This window comes from Salvelinus alpinus, chromosome 34 (genome assembly GCF_045679555.1).
Source record: "Salvelinus alpinus chromosome 34, SLU_Salpinus.1, whole genome shotgun sequence".
Taxonomy (NCBI): Eukaryota; Metazoa; Chordata; class Actinopteri; order Salmoniformes; family Salmonidae; genus Salvelinus; species Salvelinus alpinus.
In genome coordinates, this window is record NC_092119.1 from 8,038,652 (window position 1) to 8,060,801 (window position 22,150).

Consider the following 22,150-nt stretch of genomic DNA (forward strand, 5'->3'; position numbering starts at 1 on the left):
GACTCGGAAGACCAGGAAGTAGCTGGTGGCACGAGACGAAGACTCTGAAACTGTCTTGAGAGGTCGGAGACCTGAGCGGCCAGGGTCTCAACGGCATGACGAGCAGCAGACAATTCCTGCTCGTGTCTGCCGAGCATTGCTCCCTGGATCTCGACGGCAGTGTTGCGAGAAGCCGTAGTCGCTGGGTCCATTCTTGGTCGGATCCTTCTGTTATGCTGGTGAATAAGGACCCAAAAGCGACTTAACAGAAACAGACTCTTTATTCCAGTCTATAACAAAAACGATAATCCTGGATATAATCTCAGGTAAAGTCAAACAGGAAAACTGAAATCCTCTAGGCAGTAGAAGGGAACAACTGGATACGCGACCACAGACTGCAGGTCGCTTCGGGAAGGCGCAGGCCGTAGCTGATATAGATACCTGCTCACACGCAGCATCTGAAGAAGGCGGAAACACGACAGGGCGGAACAAGGACACAGAACAGCAAACATCAAACAAGGATCCGACAAGGACAGAAGCGGAAAACAGAGGGAGAAATAGGGACTCTAATCAGAGGGCAAAATAGGGGACAGGTGTGAAAGAGTAAATGAGGTAGTTAGGAGAATGAGGAACAGCTGGGAGCAGGAACGGAACGATAGAGAGAGAGAGCGAGAGAGGGAGGGGGAGAGAGAGGGATAGAAAGAGGGAAAGAACCTAATAAGACCAGCAGAGGGAAACGAATAGAAGGGGAAGCACAGGGACAAGACATGATAATCAATGACAAAACATGACAGATATAGCCTTCTGTAACACTGGGGCTTTACTAGTCCTGTATTAGAGGACTGATATAGCCATATGTAACACTGGGCCTTTACTAGTCCTGTATTAACAGACTGATATAGCCGTCTGTAACACTGGACCTTTACTAGTCCTGTATTAGAGGACTGATATAGCATTCTGTAACACTGGGCCTTTACTAGTCCTGTATTAGAGGACTGATATAGCCATCTGTAACACTGGGCCTTTACTAGTCCTGTATTAGAGGCCTGATATAGCCTTCTGTAACACTGGGCCTTTACTAATCCTGTATTAACAGACTGATATAGCCTTCTGTAACACTGGGCCTTTACTAGTCCTGTATTAGAGGACTGATATAGCCATCTGTAACACTGGGCCTTTACTAGTCCTGTATTAGAGGCCTGATATAGCCTTCTGTAACACTGGGCCTTTACTAATCCTGTATTAACAGACTGATATAGCCTTCTGTAACACTGGGCCTTTACTAATCCTGTATTAACAGACTGATATAGCCTTCTGTAACACTGGGCCTTTACTAGTCCTGTATTAACAGACTGATATAGTCTTCTGTAACACTGGACCTTTACTAGTCCTGTATTAGAGGACTGATATAGCCTTCTGTAACACTGGACCTTTACTAGTCCTGTATTAACAGACTGATTTTGCCTTCTGTAACACTGGGCCTTTACTAGTCCTGTATTAACAGACCTTTACTAGTCCTATATTAACAGACTTATATAGCCTTCTGTAACACTGGGCCTTTACTAGTCCTGTATTTACAGACTGGTATAGCCTTCTGTAACACTGGGCCTTTACTAGTCCTGTATTAGAGGACTGATATAGCCTTCTGTAACACTGGGCCTTTGCTAGTCCTGTATTAACAGACTGGTATAGCCTTCTGTAACACTGGGCCTTTACTAGTCCTGTATTAACAGACTGATATAGCCTTCTGTAACACTGGGGCTTTACTAGTCCTGTATTAGAGGACTGCTGTAGCCTTTTGTAACACTGGGCCTTTACTAGTCCTGTATTAGAAGACTGATATAGCCTTCTGTAACACTGGGCCTTTACTAGTCCTGTATTAGCAGACCTTTACTAGTCCTGTATTAACAGACTGATATAGTCTTCTGTAACACTGGGCCTTTACTAGTCCTGTATAAACAGACTGATATAGCCTTCTGTAACACTAGGCCTTTACTAGTCCTGTATAAACAGACTGATATAGTCTTCTGTAACACTGGGCCTTTACTAGTCCTGTATAAACAGACTGATATAGTCTTCTGTAACACTGGGCCTTTACTAGTCCTGTATTAGAGGCCTGATATAGCCTTCTGTAACACTGGGCCTTTACTAGTCCTGTATTAACAGACTGATATAGCCTTCTGTAACACTGGGCCTTTACTAGTCCTGTATTAACAGACTGATATAGCCTTCTGTAACACTGGGCCTTTAATAGTCCTGTATTAACAGACTGATATAGCCTTCTGTAACACTGGGCCTTTACTAGTCCTGTATTAGAGGACTGTTATAGCCTTCTGTAACACTGGGCCTTTACTAGTCCTGTATTAGAGGACTGATACAGCCTTCTGTAACACTAGGCCTTTACTAGTCCTGTATTTACAGACTGTTATAGTCTTCTGTAACACTGGGCCTTTACTAGTCCTGTATTAGAGGACTGATATAGCCTTCTGTAACACTAGGCCTTTACTAGTCCTGTATTAGAGGACTGATATAGCCTTCTGTAACACTGGGCCTTTACTAGTCCTGTATTAGAGGACTTATATAGCCTTCTGTAACACTGGACCTTTACTAGTCCTGTATTAGAGGACTGATATAGCCTTCTGTAACACTGGACCTTTACTAGTCCTGTATTAACAGACTGATTTAGCCTTCTGTAACACTGGGCCTTTACTAGTCATGTATTAGAGGACTGACATAGCCTTCTGTAACACTGGGCATTTACTAGTCCTGTATTAACAGACCTTTACTAGTCCTGTATTAACAGACTGATATAGTCTTCTGTAACACTGGGCCTTTACTAGTCCTATATTTACAGACCTTTGCTAGTCCTGTATTAACAGACTGATTTAGCCTTCTGTAACACTGGGCCTTTACTAGTCCTGTATTAGAGGACTGATATAGCCTTCTGTAACACTGGGCCTTTACTAGTCCTGTATTAACAGATTGATATAGTCTTCTGTAACACTGGGCCTTTACTAGTCCTGTATTAACAGACGGCTATAGCCGTCTGTAACACTGGACCTTTACTAGTCCTGTATTAGAGGACTGATATAGCCTTCTGTAACACTGGGCCTTTGCTAGTCCTGTATTAACAGACTGGTATAGCCTTCTGTAACACTGGACCTTTACTAGTCCTGTATTAGAGGACTGATATAGCCTTCTGTAACACTGGGCCTTTGCTAGTCCTGTATTAGAGGACTGATATAGCCTTCTGTAACACTGGGCATTTACTAGTCCTGTATTAGAGGACTTATATAGCCTTCTGTAACACTGGACCTTTACTAGTCCTGTATTAGAGGACTGATATAGCCTTCTGTAACACTGGGCATTTACTAGTCCTGTATTAGAGGACTTATATAGCCTTCTGTAACACTGGACCTTTACTAGTCCTGTATTAGAGGACTGATATAGCCTTCTGTAACACTGGACCTTTACTAGTCCTGTATTAGAGGACTGATATAGCCTTCTGTAACACTGGACCTTTACTAGTCCTGTATTAACAGACTGATTTAGCCTTCTGTAACACTGGGCCTTTACTAGTCATGTATTAGAGGACTGACATAGCCTTCTGTAACACTGGGCCTTTACTAGTCCTGTATTAACAGACCTTTACTAGTCCTGTATTAACAGACTGATATAGTCTTCTGTAACACTGGGCCTTTACTAGTCCTATATTTACAGACCTTTGCTAGTCCTGTATTAACAGACTGATTTAGCCTTCTGTAACACTGGGCCTTTACTAGTCCTGTATTAGAGGACTGATATAGCCTTCTGTAACACTGGGCCTTTACTAGTCCTGTATTAACAGATTGATATAGTCTTCTGTAACACTGGGCCTTTACTAGTCCTGTATTAACAGACTGCTATAGCCGTCTGTAACACTGGACCTTTACTAGTCCTGTATTAGAGGACTGATATAGCCTTCTGTAACACTGGGCCTTTGCTAGTCCTGTATTAACAGACTGGTATAGCCTTCTGTAACACTGGACCTTTACTAGTCCTGTATTAGAGGACTGATATAGCCTTCTGTAACACTGGGCCTTTGCTAGTCCTGTATTAGAGGACTGATATAGCCTTCTGTAACACTGGGCATTTACTAGTCCTGTATTAGAGGACTTATATAGCCTTCTGTAACACTGGACCTTTACTAGTCCTGTATTAGAGGACTGATATAGCCTTCTGTAACACTGGGCATTTACTAGTCCTGTATTAGAGGACTTATATAGCCTTCTGTAACACTGGACCTTTACTAGTCCTGTATTAGAGGACTGATATAGCCTTCTGTAACACTGGACCTTTACTAGTCCTGTATTAACAGACTGATTTAGCCTTCTGTAACACTGGGCCTTTACTAGTCATGTATTAGAGGACTGACATAGCCTTCTGTAACACTGGGCCTTTACTAGTCCTGTATTAACAGACTGATTTAGCCTTCTGTAACACTGGGCCTTTACTAGTCATGTATTAGAGGACTGACATAGCCTTCTGTAACACTGGGCCTTTACTAGTCCTGTATTAACAGACCTTTACTAGTCCTGTATTAACAGACTGATATAGTCTTCTGTAACACTGGGCCTTTACTAGTCCTGTATTAACAGACTGATATAGCCTTCTGTTGTAAGGGCTGTCTCTCTCCTCATCCTCGGACGAGGAGAGGAGAGAAGGATCATCAGACCAAAATGCAGCAGTAGGGAAATAGGCCATCTCTTTTATTTCAATACGACGATGATGGCAACACGGAAAAACAAAACACCTTCAAAAATACAAAACAAGAAAACGAAGTAGACGAAACCTGAACATAAACTTACATAATTAAACGTAACACTTACGGACAGGAACAGACTACATCGAAACGACACGAACAACCGAACAGTCCCGTATGGTGCAAGACATAACACAGATACGGAAGACAATCACCCACAAACAAACAGTGAGAACACCCTACCTAAATATGACTCTTAATTAGAGGAGAACGCAAAACACCTGCCTCTAATTAAGAGCCATACCAGGCAACCACAACCAACATAGAAACAGATAACATAGACTGCCCACCCAAAACACATGCCCTGACCTAAACACATACAAAAACAACATAAAACAGGTCAGGACCGTTACAGAACCCCCCCCTCAAGGTGCGAACGCCGGGCGCACCAGCACAAAGTCCAGGGGAGGGTCTGGGTGGGCAGTTGACCACGGTGGTGGCTCCGGCTCTGGACGCTGTCCCCACACCACCATAGTCACTCCCCGCTTCTGTCTTCCCCTCCCAATGACCACCCTAAAACTAACATCCCCTAAATGAACGGCCAGCACCGGGAGAAGGGGCAGCACCGGGAGAAGGGGCAGCACCGGGAGAAGGGGCAGCACCGGGACAAGGGGCAGCACCGGGACAAGGGGCAGCACCGGGACAAGGGGCAGCACCGGGACAAGGGGCAGCACCGGGACAAGGGGCAGCACCGGGACAAGGGGCAGCACCGGGACAAGGGGCAGCACCGGGACAAGGGGCAGCACCGGGAAAAGGGGCAGCACCGGGATAAGGGGCAGCACCGGGACAAGGGGCAGCACCGGGATAAGGGGCAGCACCGGGACAAGGGGCAGCACCGGGACAAGGGGCAGCACCGGGATAAGGGGCAGCACCGGGATAAGGGGCAGCACCGGGATAAGGGGCAGCACCGGGACAAGGGGCAGCACCGGGATAAGGGGCAGCACCGGGATAAGGGGCAGCACCGGGACAAGGGGCAGCACCGGGATAAGGGGCAGCACCGGGATAAGGGGCAGCACCGGGACAAGGGGCAGCACCGGGATAAGGGGCAGCACCGGGACAAGGGGCAGCACCGGGATAAGGGGCGGCAGGTCCCGGCTGAGAGACTCTGGCAGATCCTGGCTGGACGGCTCTGCCCTGACCTAAACACATACAAAAACAACATAAAACAGGTCAGGACCGTTACATCTGTAACATTGGACCTTTACTAGTCCTGTATTAACAGACTTGCAGTTGGGGTATTTTAGATGAGGGAGAGCAAAATAAATGTATGAAAATGGTATCATTTCCTCAATCAAAATGTATGGAGATCTACTGTCCTGTGGGATTTCAAATCCTACCCCAGTTGAAACTAACCCCATTCATTTTATACACCAGCTAATTATTAGAATAAGGTGAGCTAGATTATGGTTGGATTGAAAACCTACAGGAGGGTAGCTCTCCAGGAACAGGGTTGTAATGAAAACCTACAGGAGGGTAGTTCTCCAGGAACAGTGATGGAGTGAACACCTACAGGAGGGTAGCTCTCCAGGAACAGGGTTGTAATGAAAACCTACAGGAGGGTTGCTCTCCAGGAACAGGGTTGTAATGAAAACCTACAGGAGGGTTGCTCTCCAGGAACAGGGTTGTAATGAAAACCTACAGGAGGGTTGCTCTCCAGGAACAGGGTTGTAATGTAAACCTACAGGAGGGTAGCTCTCCAGGAACAGGGTTAGTATATAAACCTACAGAAGGGTTGCTCTCCAGGAACAGGGTTAGAATGAAAACCTATAGGAGGGTTGCTCTCCGGGAACAGGGTTAGAATGAAAACCTACAGGAGGGTTTCTCTCCAGGAACAGGGTTAGAATGTAAACCTACAGGAGGGTTGCTCTCGAGGAACAGGGTTGGAGATGTGCATAAAATGCATCCTCCAATTGTGACGTCTTCCTGTGCCCTCACATATTGTCATATTTTCAATTTTTAATACCCTCAAACACTAAGTTAGGCATACATATAGGACATCATGAATAATTCAAATGATTTACCTTTTACTGGTGAAACTGCATCTGCAGGCCAATCATTTGATTGATGCCCATCATTTAATTAATCTCATTCAGTTTCATGGGAATAGTCTATGATGATATCAGACAGTTTCATGTGAATAGTCTATGATGATATCATTCAGTTTCATGGGAATAGTCTATGATGATATCAATCAGTTTCATGGGAATAGCCTATGATGATATCAGTCAGTTTCATGGGAATAGTCTATGATGATATCAATCAGTTTCATGGGAATAGTCTATGATGATATCAATCAGTTTCATGGGAATAGCCTATGATGATATCAATCAGTTTCATGGGAATAGTCTATGATGATATCAATCAGTTTCATGGGAATAGCCTATGATGATATCAATCAGTTTCATGGGAATAGTCTATGATGATATCAATCAGTTTCATGGGAAAAGCCGATGCATATACATCTTCTTGAATCTAATTTCATTGGCCTACATATGACCCACATTTATAAGATAAATAATTAAAATATCCTTCTTGCGACAATATAGCTAATGTATTTATTTAGATGTTACTGTAATTTTGTATCCAATGTTATAGATTACAATTTTCTTGTCTGTAATATTGCTGTCACCAGTCAAATTAAAATGTGTTGATTGTCTATTAAGTGTGAATAAAATGTAATACATATTTTAGGCTACACATGGGTTATTTTAGGGGATTTCTACACTGGCAATGTTAATCTGTGTCCGGGAAACTGGCCCTTAATGAGCAAGGAACCAAGACACGGGTCGTTAGGTCAATACAAAGTGCATTTGACTGCTTTTCATGTTGTTACCCAGTGACTGATGTGAACTGGTGTAGTCTAATCCTGTTAATATTGTTACCCAGTGACTAATGTGAACTGGTGTAGTCTAATCCTGTTCATATTGTTAACCAGTAACTGATGTAGTCTAATCCTGTTCATATTGTTAACCAGTGACTGATGTGAACTGGTGTAGTCTAATCCTGTTCATATTGTTACCCAGTGACTAATGTGAACTGGTGTAGTCTAATCCTGTTCATATTGTTACCCAGTAACTGATGTGAACTGGTGTAGTCTAATCCTGTTCATATTGTTACCCAGTAACTGATGTAGTGTAATCCTGTTCATATTGTTACCCAGTAACTGGTGTTTTCTAATCCTGTTCATATTTTTTCCCAGTAACTGGTAGTCTAATCCTGTTCATATTATTCCCCAGTAACTGATGTAGTCTAATCCTGTTCATATTGTTACCCAGTAATTGGTGTGGACTGATCAAATCAAATCAGATTGTATTGGTCACATGGTTAGCAGATGTTAATGAAAGTGTAGCGAAATGCTTGTGCTTCTAGTTCCGACCGTGCAGTAATATCTAACAAGTAATATAACAATTTCACAACAACTACCTAATACACACAAATGTAAAGGAATGAATAAGAATATGTACATATAAATATATGGATGAGAGATGGCCGAACGGCATAGGCAAGATGCAGTAGATGATATAGAGTACAGTATATACATATGAGATGAGTAATGTAGGGTATGTAAACATTATATGAAGTGGCATAGTTTAAGTGACTAGTGATACATTTATTACATCCAATTTTTACATTATTAAAGTGGCTGGAGTTGAGTCAGTATGTTGGCAGCGGCCACTCAATGTTAGTGGTGGCTGTTTAACAGTCTGATGGCCTTGAGATAGAAGCTGTTTTTCAGTCTCTCGGTCCCAGCTTTGATGCACCTGTACTGACCTCGCCTTCTGGATGAATCATTTTAGAGTGCGCTGACCCTGGTGTTAGAGGGGGTACGCAGCTGGAGGTAGAATGTTTGAAGGGGTACGGGACTATAAAACGTTTGAGAACCACTGATGTTACAGGTTATATTGCTTGCTTAGCGAGAATCACTTCCTCGATACGGCAAATTTCTGCCTCGAACTCGGGACCTCTGCTTTGCTAACACACAAGTCACCACCCTCATTGACAACGTTCCAATGGTTTGAGCCACCCAGAAGGTACCACTTGGATCGCTCCATCCGTGACATTTCAAGCTAGTTGTGGAGGGAGTTTATGGTACGTTCTTAACTTCGTTACAATGGCATCACTGCTAAAAGGTCAGCTGTCAAGTTCCAGGGAAAGCTTTCACAACACTCACTATTAGGCTCACTACACGCAGCCACCACACAGATTGTGGTCAGTAAAAGATTAAATGGACATTTGAATAACCGACCCAGCCATGTATGACAAAGACTTCAATGGACGGATCCAAGAGGAATCTGATTATTCCATGAGTTGGATGATCGCTTGTGCAAATACTCTAAATGTAGACTATTCACAGTTGATTGGTATGCAAAGACAGACTGGTAGATTTTAGTGGACTCATTTCTACTGAAACTTGAGGTTTAGCTGTGTAAGCAGTTCATGTGTTATAGGTGTCATGCCAGTGCTTGGGGAACAGGAAGGAGCTGTGGTGACTGATTAAACATGTCATTTTAACACAAAGATCCTGATGTAACGTGGGAGGATGCAGATGTCTGACTTTTATGGTTTAGAAACTGTGGAAATCAACCAAGAAGTTGTTGAGATTTCAAAATATATTTAAACAGAAAGGAAAAGTAACCACTGAAAGGTGACGTTTGAGCAGTGTGGCTCAGCACTGCTTTTAAAGATCTGACATTCCCCTTGTTGAGGCAAAATCTTAAAAGGTTACATCTTGATACTTAATCTACTTATTTTTAAGAACGTACCAATTATCGAATGACATTTGTTTAATGTCGTCTGGGCTGATTAACTTCTTTACTTAATTTGTAATTTAAGTTACTTCATTTGTAATTTGTTACGATAAAACCCTGGTGATATTAAGAGAGACCCCAGATTTTCCTCTTTCCTCAAAATGCATATATCTCTCACACTGGACTGGACTCTCACACTGAAGGGGGAACATCAGGAAATCAATAACACCCTTAATACATACTCTGAATAAAATATATATTTATTTACCTAAACTCTCTTACACTTTATTAACATAACATGTTGGTAGCAGCACAGGGTTAATGGTTAGTGACTGTAACATGTTGGTAACAACACAGGGTTAATGGTTAGTGACTGTAACATGTTGGTAACCACACAGGGTTAATGGTTAGTGACTGTAACATGTTGGTAACAACACAGGGTTAATGGTTAGTGACTGTAACATGTTGGTAACAACACAGGGTTAATGGTTAGTGACTGTAACATGTTGGTATCAACACAGGGTTAATGGTTAGTGACTGTAACATGTTGGTATCAACACAGGGTTAATGGTTAGTGACTGTAACATGTTGGTATCAACACAGGGTTAATGGTTAGTGACTGTAACATGTTGGTAGCAGCACAGGGTTAACGGTTAGAGACTGTAACATGTTGGTATCAACACAGGGTTAACGGTTAGTGACTGTAACATATTGGTAGCAACACAGGGTTAACAGTTAGTGACTGTAACATGTTGGTAGTAACACAGGGTTAATGGTTAGTGACTGTAACATGTTGGTAGCAACACAGGGTTAACGGTTAGTGACTGTAACATGTTGGTAACAACACAGGGTTAACAGTTAGTGACTGAACATGTTGGTAACAACACGGGGTTAATGGTTAGTGACTGTAACATGTTGGTAACAACACAGGGTTAATGGTTAGTGACTGTAACATGTTGGTAACAACACAGGGTTATTGGTTAGTGACTGTAACATGTTGGTAGCAACACAGGGTTAATGGTTAGTGACTGTAACATGTTGGTAACAACACAGGGTTAATGGTTAGTGACTGTAACATGTTGGTAGCAAGACAGGGTTAATGGTTAGTGACTGTAACATGTTGGTAGTAACACAGGGTTAATGGTTAGTGACTGTAACATGTTGGTATCAACACAGGGTTAATGGTTAGTGACTGTAACATGTTGGTAACAACACAGGGTTAATGGTTAGTGACTGTAACATGTTGGTAACAACACAGGGTTAATGGTTAGTGACTGTAACATGTTGGTAGCAACACAGGGTTAATGGTTAGTGACTGTAACATGTTGGTAGCAACACAGGGTTAATGGTTAGTGACTGTAACATGTTGTTAGCAACACAGGGTTAATGGTTAGTGACTGTAACATGTTGGTAGCAACACAGGGTTAATGGTTAGTGACTGTAACATGTAGGTAGCAACACAGGGTTAATGGTTAGTGACTGTAACATGTTGGTAGCAACACAGGGTTAACAGTTAGTGACTGTGTGCATTAAGTGCTGTGTATCCTGTCTTGTGATCTTTCAATGTAGCATTACGTTACTTGGTGAACAGTTCTTAGAATTATTGTGAATTTCTAAGTGAATAATGACGTTTTAATTCCGTAGAAGGCAGAAGAAGGCGGGTCTCACGTAAACAGAGTGCATTAGGAAAGTATTCAGACCCCTTCAGTGTTTCCACATGTTGTTTCGTTACAGCCTTATTCTAAAATTGATGTAATTTTTATATATATATACATTTGCTAACATTTTCCAGAAAACTGCTTTGTCATTATGGTTTATTGTATGTAGATTGACAAAAAACAACAACAATTTAATCAATTTTAGAATAAGTCTGTAACATAACAAAATGTGGAAAATGTCAAGGGGTCTGAATACTTTCTGAATGCATTGTTCCTGTCCCGTTGGCTAGTGCAGTGATCCTTTAGAGAACATGTCATGAACCTCTCAAAATGCACTGTATATTTCACTCCCATCGTTAATGTTTCTAGTACTGTTCCCCCCCTTGTTGGTGCTGTTGGAAATATGTATTTGTATTCATGTATGTTTGTGCAGAGGACCATAATGGAAAATAAGTTGTAAAACATTATTGTGTTATCCTCAATTATTTAAATGCAGTGTATCACTTGTCCACCAATGGTTAGTGGTTCATCATTCTTAAATTGAAGAATCTTGGAACCACCAAAATTCTTCCTAGAGCTGGTCACCCAGCCAAACGGAGCAATCGGGGAAGAAGGGCCTTGGTCAGGGAGGTGACCAAGAACCCGATTGTCACTCTGACAGAGCTCTAGAATTCTGCTGTGGAGATGGGAGAACCTTCCAGAAGGACAACCATCTCTGCAGCATTCTGCCGATCAGGCCATTATGAGTAGTGGCCAGACGAAAGCCACTCCTCAGTAAAGGGCACATGACAGCCTGCTTGGAGTTTGCCAAAAGGCACCTAAAGACTCTCAGACGTGAGAAACAAGATTCTCTGGTCTGGTGAAACCAAGATTGAACCCTTTGGCCTGAATGCCAAGAGTCACATCTGGAGGAAACCTGGCACCACCTTGACGGTGAAACATTGGGGTGGCAGCATCAGTCTGTGGGGATGTATTTCAGCGGCAGGGACTGGGAAACTAGTCAGGATCGAGGGAAAGATGAAACAAAGTATAGAAAGATCCTTGATGAAAACCTGCTCCAGAGTGCGCAGGACCTCAGACTGGGGCGAAGGTTCCCCTTCCAACAGGACAACGACCCTAAACACACAGCCAAGACAATGCTGGAGTTGCTTCGGGACAAGTCTCTGAATGTCCTTGAGTGGCCCAGCCAGAGCTCAGACTTGATCTCGATCAAACATCCCTGGAGAGACAATAACTGTGCAGCAACGCTCCCCATCCAACCTGATTATACCTTGAGAGGATCTGCAGAGACAATGGAGAAACTCCCCAAATACAGGTGTGCCAAGCTGGTAGTGTCAAACCCAAGACGACTCAATGCTGTAATCACTGCCAAAGTTTCTTTAACAAAGTACTGAGTAAAGGGTCTGAAGGACTTTATTTCTGATACATTTGCAAACATTTCTAAAAAAACAGTTTTTGCTTTGTCATTAGGGGTTATTGTGTCTAGATTGATGAGGGGAAAAAACAAGTTCATCCATTTTAAATGTGAAATACTTTCCAAAGGCACCGTATATATAATTTATTTCTAAATGGCAGACCTGGCATTTTACTTGGAGGAGGTACATAAGGCAGTCATGTTTTTAATAACCATTTCATATTAAACATATAAATAACTACTGGGATTGACAGAGACAATAGACTTTACATTCAACATATTTGACAGATGTATGAAATAGATAATATATGAATAAAACAAAACATAAATCAAAGAAACTAGCAAGAAATGAACAGCAACGCTGTGAACAGGTCAATTTATTTATTTTATTTATTTACCCTTTATTGATCTAGAACAAATTCAGGGTCAATAATAACATTCTATTTCCAGTAAAGTTATTGCATCACCTGTCTCTCCCTCTGCCCTCCCTCCCTGGATAAATATGGTAATGTAGCCAGCAGCCTCTGTCCCTCCCTCTGCCCTCCCTTCCCCTGGTTAAACATTAACACATAAACCACTATAAAGCGCTGCTCACATGGACACAGCAACAACCCTTCAACAGGTACCTGGTGAATTAGTGCCTTCTCTCCTAACTAAATGTGATAACTGTTGTTCTGCTGATTTAAATAAAGTAAATGTCTAAGTTTGTTTTAGATGTTTTCCATAACTTGAGTTAATTAACCTTCATCTGTTTTGTCTTGGATAGAGGACATCAGCCAGCCATCTACAATCTAGAGGACATCAGCCAGCCATCTACAATCTAGAGGACATCAGCCATCTACAATCTAGAGGACATCAGCCAGCCATCTACAATCTAGAGGACATAAACCAGCCATCTACAATCTAGAGGACATCAACCAGCCATCTACAATCTAGAGGACATCAACCAGCCATCTACAATCTAGAGGACATAAACCAGCCATCTACAATCTAGAGGACATAAACCAGCCATCTACAATCTAGAGGACATAAACCAGCCATCTACAATCTAGAGGACATCAGGCAGCCATCTACAATCTAGAGGACATCAACCAGCCATCTACAATCTAGAGGACATCAGCCATCTACAATCTAGAGGACATCAGCCAGCCATCTACAATCTAGAGGACATCAGGCAGCCATCTACAATCTAGAGGACATCAGGCAGCCATCTACAATCTAGAGGACATCAACCAGCCATCTACAATCTAGAGGACATCAGCCATCTACAATCTAGAGGACATCAGCCAGCCATCTACAATCTAGAGGACATCAGGCAGCCATCTACAATCTAGAGGACATCAGGCAGCCATCTACAATCTAGAGGACATCAGGCAGCCATCTACAATCTAGAGGACATCAACCAGCCATCTACAATCTAGAGGACATCAGCCATCTACAATCTAGAGGACATCAACCAGCCATCTACAATCTAGAGGACATCAGCCATCTACAATCTAGAGGACATCAGGCAGCCATCTACAATCTAGAGGACATCAACCAGCCATCTACAATCTAGAGGACATCAGCCATCTACAATCTAGAGGACATCAACCAGCCATCTACAATCTAGAGGACATCAGCCATCTACAATCTAGAGGACATCAGCCATCTACAATCTAGAGGACATCAGCCATCTACAATCTAGAGGACATCAACCAGCCATCTACAATCTAGAGGACATAAACCAGCCATCAGAATTTGTTCTTAACTGACCAGATAAATAAAGGTAAAAATAAATAAGTACAATTCCTGTGTGTTTCAGCTGTGTGTATATATATAGTGTGTTCCTGTGTGTTTCAGCTGTGTGTATATATATAGTGTGTTCCTGTGTGTTTCAGATGTGTGTATATATAGTGTGTTCCTGTGTGTTTCAGCTGTGTGTATATATAGTGTGTTCCTGTGTGTTTCAGCTGTGTGTGTATATAGTGTGTTCCTGTGTGTTTCAGCTGTGTGTATATATAGTGTGTTCCTGTGTGTTTCAGCTGTGTGTATATAGTGTGTTCCTGTGTGTTTCAGCTGTGTGTATATAGTGTGTTCCTGTGTGTTTCAGCTGTGTGTATATATAGTGTGTTTCAGCTGTGTGTATATATAGTGTGTTCCTGTGTGTTTCAGCTGTGTGTATATATAGTGTGTTCCTGTGTGTTTCAGCTGTGTGTATATATATAGTGTGTTCCTGTGTGTTTCAGCTGTGTGTATATATATAGTGTGTTCCTGTGTGTTTCAGCTGTGTGTATATATATAGTGTGTTCCTGTGTGTTTCAGCTGTGTGTATATATATAGTGTGTTCCTGTGTGTTTCAGATGTGTGTATATATAGTGTGTTCCTGTGTGTTTCAGCTGTGTGTATATATAGTGTGTTCCTGTGTGTTTCAGCTGTGTGTGTATATAGTGTGTTCCTGTGTGTTTCAGCTGTGTGTATATATAGTGTGTTCCTGTGTGTTTCAGCTGTGTGTATATAGTGTGTTCCTGTGTGTTTCAGCTGTGTGTATATAGTGTGTTCCTGTGTGTTTCAGCTGTGTGTATATATAGTGTGTTCCTGTGTGTTTCAGCTGTGTGTATATATAGTGTGTTTCAGCTGTGTGTATATATAGTGTGTTCCTGTGTGTTTCAGCTGTGTGTATATATAGTGTGTTCCTGTGTGTTTCAGCTGTGTGTATATATATAGTGTGTTCCTGTGTGTTTCAGCTGTGTGTATATATATAGTGTGTTCCTGTGTGTTTCAGATGTGTGTATATATAGTGTGTTCCTGTGTGTTTCAGCTGTGTGTATATATAGTGTGTTCCTGTGTGTTTCAGCTGTGTGTGTATATAGTGTGTTCCTGTGTGTTTCAGCTGTGTGTATATAGTGTGTTCCTGTGTGTTTCAGCTGTGTGTATATAGTGTGTTCCTGTGTGTTTCAGCTGTGTGTATATATAGTGTGTTCCTGTGTGTTTCAGCTGTGTGTATATATAGTGTGTTTCAGCTGTGTGTATATATAGTGTGTTCCTGTGTGTTTCAGCTGTGTGTATATATAGTGTGTTCCTGTGTGTTTCAGCTGTGTGTATATATATAGTGTGTTCCTGTGTGTTTCAGCTGTGTGTATATATATAGTGTGTTCCTGTGTGTTTCAGCTGTGTGTATATATATAGTGTGTTCCTGTGTGTTTCAGATGTGTGTATATATAGTGTGTTCCTGTGTGTTTCAGCTGTGTGTATATATAGTGTGTTCCTGTGTGTTTCAGCTGTGTGTATATATAGTGTGTTCCTGTGTGTTTCAGCTGTGTGTATATATAGTGTGTTCCTGTATGTTTCAGCTGTGTGTATATATAGTGTGTTCCTGTGTGTTTCAGCTGTGTGTATATATATAGTGTGTTCCTGTGTGTTTCAGCTGTGTATATATAGTGTGTTCCTGTGTGTTTCAGCTGTGTTTATATATAGTGTGTTTCAGCTGTGTGTGTATATATAGTGTGTTCCTGTGTGTTTCAGCTGTGTGTATATATAGTGTGTTCCTGTGTGTTTCAGCTGTGTTTATATATAGTGTGTTTCAGCTGTGTGTATATATAGTGTGTTCCTGTGTGTTTCAGCTGTGTTTATATATAGTGTGTTTCAGCTGTGTGTGTATATATAGTGTGTTCCTGTGTGTTTCAGCTGTGTGTATATATAGTGTGTTCCTGTGTGTTTCAGCTGTGTGTGTATATATAGTGTGTTCCTGTGTGTTTCAGCTGTGTGTATATATAGTGTGTTCCTGTGTGTTTCAGCTGTGTGTGTATATATAGCGTGTTCCTGTGTGTTTCAGCTGTGTGTATATATAGTTTGTTCCTGTGTGTTTCAGCTGTGTGTATATATAGTGTGTTTCAGCTGTGTGTATATATAGCGTGTTCCTGTGTGTTTCAGCTGTGTGTATATATAGTGTGTTCCTGTGTGTTTCAGATGTGTGTATATATAGCGTGTTCCTGTGTGTTTCAGCTGTGTGTATATATAGTGTGTTCCTGTGTGTTTCAGATGTGTGTATATATAGCGTGTTCCTGTGTGTTTCAGCTGTGTGTGTATATATAGTGTGTTCCTGTGTGTTTCAGCTGTGTGTATATATAGTGTGTTCCTGTGTGTTTCAGCTGTGTGTATATATAGTGTGTTCCTGTGTGTTTCAGCTGTGTGTGTATATATAGTGTGTTCCAGTGTGTTTCAGCTGTGTGTGTATATATAGTGTGTTCCTGTGTGTTTCAGCTGTGTGTGTATATATAGCGTGTTCCTGTGTGTTTCAGCTGTGTGTGTATATATAGTGTGTTCCTGTATGTTTCAGCTGTGTGTATATATAGTGTGTTCCTGTGTGTTTCAGCTGTGTGTATATATAGTGTGTTCCTGTGTGTTTCAGCTGTGTGTGTATATATAGTGTGTTCCTGTGTGTTTCAGCTGTGTGTGTATATATAGTGTGTTCCTGTGTGTTTCAGCTGTGTGTGTATATATAGTGTGTTCCTGTGTGTTTCAGCTGTGTGTATATATAGTGTGTTCCTGTGTGTTTCAGCTGTGTGTATATATAGTGTGTTCCTGTGTGTTTCAGCTGTGTGTATATATAGTGTGTTCCTGTGTGTTTCAGCTGTGTGTATATATAGTGTGTTCCTGTGTGTTTCAGCTGTGTGTGTATATATAGTGTGTTCCTGTGTGTTTCAGCTGTGTGTGTATATATAGTGTGTTCCTGTGTGTTTCAGCTGTGTGTATATATAGTGTGTTCCTGTGTGTTTCAGCTGTGTGTATATATAGTGTGTTCCTTTGTGTTTCAGCTGTGTGTATATATAGTGTGTTCCTGTGTGTTTCAGCTGTGTGTATATATAGTGTGTTCCTGTGTGTTTCAGCTGTGTGTATATATAGTGTGTTCCTGTGTGTTTCAGCTCTGTGTATATATAGTGTGTTCCTGTGTGTTTCAGCTGTGTGTATATATAGTGTGTTCCTGTGTGTTTCAGCTGTGTGTGTATATATAGTGTGTTCCTGTGTGTTTCAGCTGTGTGTGTATATAGTGTGTACCTGTGTGTTTCAGCTGTGTGTGTGTATATAGTGTGTTCCTGTGTGTGTATATATAGTGTGTTCCTGTGTGTTTCAGCTGTGTGTATATAGTGTGTTCCTGTGTGTTTCAGCTGTGTGTGTATATATAGTGTGTTCCTGTGTGTTTCAGCTGTGTGTGTAGCTATGAGGGGAGTTGTCCTTCTCTTCCTGCTGTCTCTCTGGCCTGGAGGCCAGGTGGATGCTATCAATGAAGAGGTCTTGGCTAATTTGATACAAGAGTTGAGATGGTGGGTGTTTCTCTGTTCATTCATAATCTAAATACACCTAAATGAGTTTTAGACAGAATCATTATGCATTATTTGAAACAATTTATTTTGGGGGACATTTGAAAGTGCAAAGTTTATATTTATGTTATATCCTGAATGTTAGCTCCACCGTTAAAAAAACAGGTTCAAATTTGTGTACCTGGGACAAACGTTTAGCCCAGTAAATGAAGACCCTGGACTCAGACAAGACAAGATGCTAATATAGACTGTAATGCTAATATAGACTGTGTTGCTAGTATAGACTGTATTGCTAGTATAGACTATTGTTAGTATAGACTGTATTGTTAGTATAGATTGTATTGCTAATATAGACTGTATTACTAGTATAGACTGTATTGTTAGTATAGACTGTATTGCTAGTATAGACTGTATTGTTAGTATAGACTGTATTGCTAGTATAGACGGTATTGTTAATATAGACTGTATTGTTAGTATAGACTGTATTGTTAGTATAGACTGTATTGTTAGTATATACTGTATTTCTAGTATAGACTGTATAGTTAGTATAGACTGTATTGTTAATATAGACTGTATTGTTAGTATAGACTGTATTGTTAGTATATACTGTATTTCTAGTATAGACTGTATAGTTAGTATAGACGGTATTGTTAATATAGACTGTATTGTTAATATAGACTGTATTGTTAATATAGACTGTGTTGCTAGTATAGACTGTGTTTATAGTATAGACTGTATTGCTAATATAGACTGTATTTCTAGTATAGACTGTATTGTTAATATAGACTGTATTGTTAATATAGACTATAGTTCTAGTATAGACTGTATTGCTAGTATAGACTGTGTTTATAGTATAGACTGTATTGCTAATTTAGACTGTATTTCTAGTATAGACTGTATTGTTAATATAGACTGTATTGTTAGTATAGACTGTATTGTTAGTATAGACTGTATTGCTAGTATAGATTGTATTGTTAGTATAGACTGTATTGCTAGCATAGACTGTATTGTTAGTATAGACTGTATTGTTAGTATAGACTGTATTGTTAGTATAGACTGTATTGTTAATATAGACTGTATTGCTAGTATAGACTGTATTTATAGTATAGACTGTATTGTTAGTATAGACTTTATTGCTAGTATAGACTGTATTGCTAGTATAGACTGTGTTTATAGTATAGACTGTATTGTTAGTATAGACTGTATTGCTAGTATAGACTGTATTGCTAGTATAGACTTTATTGTTAGTATAGACTGTATTTATAGTATAGACTGTATTGTTAGTATAGACTGTATTGCTAGTATAGACTGTATTGCTAGTATAGACTGTATTGCTAGTCTAGACTGTATTGCTAGTATAGACTGTATTGTTAGTATATACTGTATTGCTAGTATAGACTGTATTGTTAATATAGACTGTATTGTTAGTATAGACTGTATTGTTAATATAAACTGTATTGCTAGTATAGACTGTATTGTTAGTATAGACTGTATTGTTAATATAGACTGTATTTATAGTATAGACTGTATTGTTAGTATAGACTGTATTGTTAGTATAGACTGTATTGGTAATATAGACTGTATTTATAGTATAGACTGTATTGTTAGTATAGACTGTATTGTTAGTATAGACTGTATTGGTAATATAAATTAGAATAGAATATCTCTCTAACCACTTCTACATTAATGTGGATGCTTCCATGATTATGGATAACCCTGAATGAACCGTGAATAATGTTGCAAACACATTTCTATATAGAAGGGTTTAGAAACATATTCTGTACTTATATAAAAATAAAGTGAGTCCAAAATGACACAATACATTATTTACCATTTCCAATGGGCACAAAATAAAGTGAAAAACAACCAACAAACAGGAAATATATTCAACACAATCTTGATATAGTCATTGCGTGCTGTGAATGTGGAACCAAACACTTCCCTTTTACTACATTAATACACATATGTGAAATTGTTTGTAATGTTTCTGATCCTCTGTGTTCTGTCTCTTCTGTCTCCTGTCTGTTTATAATGTGTCTGATCCTCTGTGTTCTGTCTCTTCTGTCTCCTGTCTGTTTGTAATGTTTCTGATCCTCTGTGTTCTGTCTCTTCTGTCTCCTGTCTGTTTGTAATGTTTCTGATCCTCTGTGTTCTGTCTCTTCTGTCTCCTGTCTGTTTATAATGTTTCTGATCCTCTGTGTTCTGTCTCTTCTGTTTCCTGTCTGTTTGTAATGTTTCTGATCCTCTGTGTTCTGTCTCTTCTGTCTCCTGTCTGTTTGTAATGTTTCTGATCCTGAGTGTTCTGTCTCTTCTGTCTCCTGTCTGTTTGTAATGTTTCTGATCCTCTGTGTTCTGTCTCTTCTGTCTCCTGTCTGTTTGTAATGTTCCTGATCCTCTGTGTTCTGTCTCTTCTGTCTCCTGTCTGTTTGTAATGTTTCTGATCCTCTGTGTTCTGTCTCTTCTGTCTCCTGTTGTTGTTCAGTTTCGGCCTGGAGGGACGCGAGTATGCCATGGCTGTCTTACTCACCCAACAGCAGTGCACCGACAATGAAGCAATCTTTAACATAAACGTGCGACCTCACGTGGTCCAGAAAGAACTTCAGGATAAAAGTTACTACATAGCACAACGGCTCATCGCAGCAACACCTTATGATGAACACCATGCTGAGTACCGTCTCTTGAGTCATGTTATAATGTCCCCCAGCCCAATGGAGATTCTAAAAGGAAAGGCAAATAATGGTGACTGCATCGTCTTCTTCTCCACCTACTCTCCCTGTCTGGAGAGATGCAACAACCCTGATGGACTAGGACCATACAATATTATCCCCTTCATGGACGTCTTTAACTTTCCAGAAAACCAACAGGCTTTTGTCTTCTCCTCGGTTTGGGACCCTACAAAAAGTAAATCACTGCACAATACAGTAATGACCAAACCGACTACGCATGAGCAGGTTAAATCTTTCCAGAGAATAGATGAATACATCCATTTATATAATTGTGTCAGATTTCAGGAAGAGAATAAATGGGTCAACAGATGTTACCGTTGTTTAACTGACGACTGTCTGTATGGATACTAATACTGTACACTGTCTGTATGGATACTAATAGTGTACACTGTCTGTATGGATACTAATAGTGTCCACTGTCTGTATGGATACTAATAGTACACTGTCTGTATGGATACTACTAGTGTACACTGTCTGTATGGATACTAATAGTGTACACTGTCTGTATGGATACTAATAGTGTATACTGTCTGTATGGATACTACTAGTGTACACTGTCTGTATGGATACTAATAGTGTATACTGTCTGTATGGATACTACTAGTGTACACTGTCTGTATGGATACTACTAGTGTACACTGTCTGTATGGATACTAATAGTGTACACTGTTTGTATAGATACTAATAGTGTACACTGTCTGTATGGATACTAATAGTGTACACTGTCTGTATGGATACTACATCTCTCTCTCTCTGTCCATCTCTCTCTCTCTGTCCATCTCTCTCTCTGTCCACCCCTCTCTCTGTCCACCCCTCTCTCTGTCCACCTCTCTCTCTGTCCATCTCTCTCTCTGTTCAACCCTCTCTCTCTTTCCATCCCATCTCTCTCTCTCTGTCCATCCCATCTCTCTCTCTGTCCATCCCATCTCTCTCTCTGTCCCACCCCTCTCTCTCTCTGTCGATCTCTCTCTCTGTCCATCCCCCTTTCTCTGTCCATCCCTTTCTCTCTGTCCATCTCTCTCTCTGTCCATCTCTCTCTGTCCACCCCTCTCTCTGTCCATCTCTCTCTCTGTCCATCTCTCTCTCTGTCCATCTCTCTCTCTGTCCATCTCTCTCTCTGTCCATCTCTCTCTCTGGCCATCTCTCTCTTTGTCCATCCCCCTCTCTCTCTTTCCATCTCTCTCTCTACACAGTTCATTAAAGTTCTCTATAGCAGCAACACTGGTGTCTCCATCATTACTGTTGTTGGTATTTCTGTCTTTATTAGGTTTTATTCCACTGACATAAACACTGCATGACAGAAAGACCATGGCCTTCCTGTTTCCCTGCATCTTCTGAGAACAAAAAGGTTGAACGTAGAGGACTATAAACAGTCCTGTAAATGTTGTTGAAAACACTTGAAATATGGTGAGACTGATGGAGTTTAGATTTGGACCCACAGAAACAAACACACGCCCTACTGAACATGTACTAGGTTTTCCCAAGAAAATTCTGGTCAGTCATCGTCTCAGCGGTGTACATTCC

General features: G+C 40.8%; 1 protein-coding gene and 1 long non-coding RNA gene across 3 annotated transcripts in view; one reads left to right on the top strand and one right to left on the bottom strand.

The window, feature by feature from the left end:
- Window positions 1-22,150, bottom strand: part of LOC139563450 (uro-adherence factor A-like) — a 296,516-nt gene that overhangs the window by 166,442 nt on the left and 107,924 nt on the right. The window lies entirely within an intron of this gene.
- LOC139563723 (uncharacterized) lies at window positions 13,201-20,936 on the top strand. Its single transcript, XR_011672627.1, has 3 exons — window positions 13,201-14,368; window positions 17,786-17,903; window positions 20,383-20,936. It is a non-coding gene; the product is annotated as an uncharacterized lncRNA (long non-coding RNA).